General features: G+C 43.3%; 1 long non-coding RNA gene across 1 annotated transcript in view; it reads left to right on the top strand.

Annotated features, from left to right (window-relative positions):
- The window catches only part of LOC135100832 (uncharacterized), a 214,526-nt gene that overhangs the window by 209,070 nt on the left and 456 nt on the right, over positions 1-5,000 (top strand). The window contains exon 4 of the long non-coding RNA XR_010268931.1: positions 4,319-5,000. This exon is cut by the window's right edge and continues 456 nt beyond it. This is a non-coding gene — a long non-coding RNA (uncharacterized LOC135100832). The remainder of the gene's footprint in view (positions 1-4,318) is intronic.

Genomic DNA, 5,000 nt, shown 5'->3' with positions numbered 1-5,000 from the left:
CACTGACCTTCCTTGTATTGATCATGCTTCATCAATAGGCCTAAGCTTCATTACGAAGAGGAAAGAGGATAAATTAAACATCTAGCCTACGTTTCAGATAAAATTTTCACCAGCAGATTAATATGACTCCACGGGGCCCATTTTTTTTTTTAAGTTACATAAGCCTAAGAGAGAGAGAGAGAGAGAGAGAGAGAGAGAGAGAGAGAGAACACACACACACACACACACACACACACACACACACACATCGCGTAGTGTCCTGGTTAACACGCTAATCACTCACAACCAAGGAGGCCCGTGTTCGAATCCCGGGCGCGGCGAGGCAAATGGGCGAGCCTCTTAAAATGTATAGCCCCTGTTCACCTGCAGCAAGTAGGTACGGGATGTAACCTGAGGGATTGTGACCTCGCTGTCCCGGTGTGTGGTGTGCCAGTGGTCTGTCCTACCCGAAGATCGGTCACTATGAGCTCTGAACGGGTGACCAGCAGACGACTGTAGGTGAATCACACACACACACACACACACACACACACACACACACACGCAGATTGAAACAAAGGAAAACAGGCAAGAAAATATATTTGCATCAGATATAGATGCCAGTAAACAAAGGAAATAAAAGAAACTAACAAAAAAAAAAGATAAAGCAACAAAGCAGAAAGGCAAAACATGAAATAGAATATATATACACACACCATGCTCAAAACAAAAGACAATTAAAGGAAAGTATAAAGAAAACTGTGAAAAAAGAATAAATACATGAAAAAAAAAGGAAAAGGAATTAATCTAAGCTAATCAACCAATGAACAAATAATTAATATGAAAGAAAATAGTATAATTGAAGAAATCTAAACAAAATAAATAAATAAATAGTTTAATTGAAGAAATCTAAACAAAATGAAAGAGAAAAAAACAGTAGGAAAAAAAGTAGTTTACCAGAAATATAACAAAGGATAATGAAGCAAAAATTTAACTCACCTCCTCCTCCTCCTCCTCCTCCTCCTCCTCCTCCTCCTCCTCCTCCTTCCTCTAGTATACTTAATTACCCTCATAAATAACAACAACTCATCGCCAGAACAGAAGAAAGGGAGGGAAGGAAAAAGGAAAGAGAGAGAGAGAGAGAGAGAGAGAGAGAGAGAGAGAGAGAGAGAGAGAGAGAGAGAGAGAGAGAGAGAGAGAGAGGAAAAGGAGGTGAATTATGGGGTAAAGTATAAATAGATTAAGTGAAAAACAGACACAGGAAGAGGAAAATAGAGATGAAAGGAGGAAAAAAAGATAAGAAACATGGAAAATGGAAATAGAAAGATAAATTATTGATGTAGAGGAAATGGGAAAAAAAAAAGGCAGACAGAAAGAGAAAAATAAACATGGAATGAGAAAAAGAGAAACATGGAAACGGAAATGAAGGAAACAGAGAAGCAGAGGAAAGAGAAAATGGAAAGAAGGAGAGAATATATGAATCTGAAGGAAGATAAGAAGTAAAGGAAGTGAGACGATGAAGAGATTGAAGGAAAATGTCACTGAAAGAGGGTGGATAAGAGAGAAAGAAAGGAGGGAACAGAAGATAGAGGTAGAGGAAGATAAGAAAACGAATACTACGGGAAAAAGAGTGAGGAGGAAGGAAAGGATTAGAAGAAAGGATCAGAGGAAATGGAAAGATGGATAAAGAGGAGGAAGTGCCATAGGAAGAAGGATTAATAGGAGAGAAGGAAGATAGAGAAGGAAGGAAAGCAGGAGAGAATAGGATCGTGAGAGAGAGAGAGAGAGAGAGAGAGAGAGAGAGAGAGAGAGAGAGAGAGAGAGAGAGAGAGAGAGAGAGAGTATTCGCTGGAGGAGTAGCCATGGTAACACAGAGGAGGTTAGGGACTGTGGAGGAGAGGAGGAGGTGGAGAGGGAGAGGGTGGAGGCAAGAAGGGTGAGAGAAGGGAGAGGGAAGAACGTAACCTTTACCAAACACTGAGAGGGAAACGGAATTAATGATAACTAGGTGAGGGAAAAGTTTACAAAATTCTCTCTCTCTCTCTCTCTCTCTCTCTCTCTCTCTCTCTCTCTCTCTCTCTCTCTCTCTCTCTCTCTCTCTCTCTCTCTCTCTCTCTCTCTCTCTCTCTCTATTTGCTGCCTAGAGATTCCATATCCTGCCCTCCCCTCCTTCCCTCCCTCCCTCCCTCCCTCCCTCCCTCCCTATGACCAATTTTTCCTCCAGTAATTGATTTTTCCTCATCTCCGTTGTTATCAAGGGTTGTTATGTCCTCCCTCTGTCTCCCCTTACTAGGCATGAGGGAAAGAAAGGGGAGGGGAGGGGAGGAATGGAGAGAGGATAAGGATAGAGGGGAGGAGGAGGGAAGGGGGAATGGGGGGAAGGAAAAGGAGGGGTAGATGGAGTTAATAATGTCTCACTTTTCCTTCCTTAGCGGGATTCAGAGAGAAAGAGAGAGAGAGAGAGAGAGAGAGAGAGAGAGAGAGAGAGAGAGAGAGAGAGAGTAGGTGGGGATGAAACTGTAATACGTCCAAAAAGCCAAGAAAGAAAAAGAAAAGAAAGAAAGGAAGAAGGAAATATTTGATCAGTTACGTGTCTTCCAGCTTTCCCTTGTGTTTCTCTTTCTTTCTCTTGTATTTTTCCTCTACATTTTTACCTTCCAGTCTCAGCTCTTACCTTTTCACCTGTTTTTTCCCCTTTTATTTTATTTATTATTATTTTTTCCTCTGCCAGCTTGTGTGTGACCTTGATTTATTTTTCATCGCTGTCTAGCCTCCTCCTCCTCCTCCTCCTCCTCCTCCTCCTCCTCCTCCTCCTCCTCCTCCTCCTCCTCCTCCTCCTCCTCCTCTGTTTACCCCAGCTCTTCTCTCGTCCTCTTCCCTTGCTTTTCTTTGCGCATTTCTTTGTTTTTTTTTCTTCCTTTTCTCATTTCTTTTTCTATATTTTCTTTCGTTTTTTTTTCCTCTCTAAACTTTTCCTCCTTCGTTTTTTTCTCATTTTTTTCCTCTTCTTCTCTTTTCCTCTTCTCTTCTCTTTCTGTACCTCCTTTTCATGTCTGTTTTTTTTTTTTCTGTTCTTTCTCTCGTTCTATCTCCACTCTGTCACTCGTTTTTCTCTCCACCCTCCTTCCTTTGTCCTCCTCCTCCTCCTCCTCCTCCTCCTCCTCCTCCTCCTCCTCCTCCTCCTCCTCCTCCTCCTCCTCCTTTCCTTCGCTTCTTTGTACTCATTTCTTTTCTCTTTCTTTCTTCACCCTCCTTCAATCAACCTTCTTGTTCTCTCTCTCTCTCTCTCTCTCTCTCTCTCTCTCTCTCTCTCTCTCTCTCTCTCTCTCTCTCTCTCTCTCTCTCTCTCTCTCTCTCTCTCTCTCTCTCTCTCTCTCTCTCTCTCTCTCTCTCTCTCTCTCTCTCTCTGACATTTTCTCATGCCTTTCACCTCCCTCCTTTTGTGGGTTTTCCTTAATTTCCCACTCTCCTCATTCCTAGCCGATTGTAATTCCTCCTCCTCCTCCTCCTCCTCCTCCTCCTCCTCCTCCTCCTCCTGTTGCTTTTAATCGCTCCTTTCTCTTTCCCTGACTTATTTTGGGTCGCATTACAGTCCCACTTTCGTAATTCGGGCGTTTCCTTCACCCACTTTGCACCTGCAGCGCCTCCTCCTCCTCCTCCTCCTCCTCCTCCTCCTCCTCCTCCTTTTCCTCTTCCTTCTCGTGTTGTTTGTGCTGCCTTGCTGTGGTGTCAGGCCTTTGTTGTGGTGAGAGTATTTATAAAGAAGGGGCTGGTCGATCTGAGACGCCGCCTTCTCCCTCTCTCTCCTTCTCTCCCTCTCTTTCTCTTTCTCTTTCGCCAGCCGCCTCTCCCCTCGCTCCCTCCACCTGTTGTGTGTGAGTGTTTGGAAAGGTTGGCGCTGTGTGTGTGTGTGTGTGTGTGTGTGTGTGTGTGTGTGTGTGTGTGTGTGTGTGCAGCGTTTGGAGTGTTTGTGTATGTGAGGGAGGGACGGGTTTGTATGTGTGTGTGTGTGTGTGTGTGTGTGTGTGTGTGTGTGTGTGTGTGTGTGTGTGTGTGTGTGTGTGTGTGTGTGTGTGTGTGTGTGTGTGTGTGTGTGTGTGTTTTAGGAGGTTGTGTGATAAGGGGGAGGTGTTTGCATGTATGTATCTGTATAGCTTTGATGGGATGGTGAGGTGTGTTTATGTGTGTGTGTGTGTGTGTGTGTGTGTGTGTGTGTGTGTGTGTGTGTGTGTGTGTGTGTATGTGTGTGTGTATTTAGTAGGCTAGTGGATGTTATGTACAGTATAAACAAAGAATCCATGTATTTCTATGAAGCTAATCCTTTTATTTCTCTTTTCAGGTACGAGCAAGGAGGCACTCAGGTTGTACTGTGAGTGTCAGCAGGGAGGGGAAGAAGAGTGACTGAAGAAAATGAAGAAAAATACACTACATCTAATTACTAAAACACAAATGTTGGTCATGAGAACTTTTTTTTTTTACATTTGTAGAAGGCTAACCAAAGGTACACAAATTTGAAATGAACTCACTTAAATTACGCTTCAAAAATAGTTATGTAAGAGTTAAAAAACAAAAAAAGACAGATAAATTTAGTTCTGGAATTGTTTGGTGTTCCTCTCATGAAATTAATTCACAGGGAAGAAAATAGAAACGGTTAAAGAATTTCAAGAGTTTACCAGAGAGGGATGAAAGAGTGAAGATCCTGCTTTACTTTTGCATGAGTAAAGTGGATAGTCTTGGGCAGCGAGGCCGTGTGTGGAGGGACGGGGAGGGGAAGACAAGGTAAGAGGAGGAGTGACCATGGAAATAACAATAGAAGATAGGGTGGCAAGGGATGCGAATAATTCCACTAATACATTATCATAGTTTTCAGTTGTACATTCGAGATTATTATCAGAGAGAGAGAGAGAGAGAGAGAGAGAGAGAGAGAGAGAGAGAGAGAGAGAGTACCCGTGGATCCAATGACACGTGCTCTGCCAGACCCGTGCACTGGTAACACAAGCCACGTGCCGCTGCTCTGTACA

This window comes from Scylla paramamosain, chromosome 5 (assembly GCF_035594125.1).
Source record: "Scylla paramamosain isolate STU-SP2022 chromosome 5, ASM3559412v1, whole genome shotgun sequence".
NCBI classification, from domain to species: Eukaryota; Metazoa; Arthropoda; class Malacostraca; order Decapoda; family Portunidae; genus Scylla; species Scylla paramamosain.
Note: the sequence above shows the minus strand (reverse complement) of the source record. Positions and strands in the feature narration are given on the sequence as shown.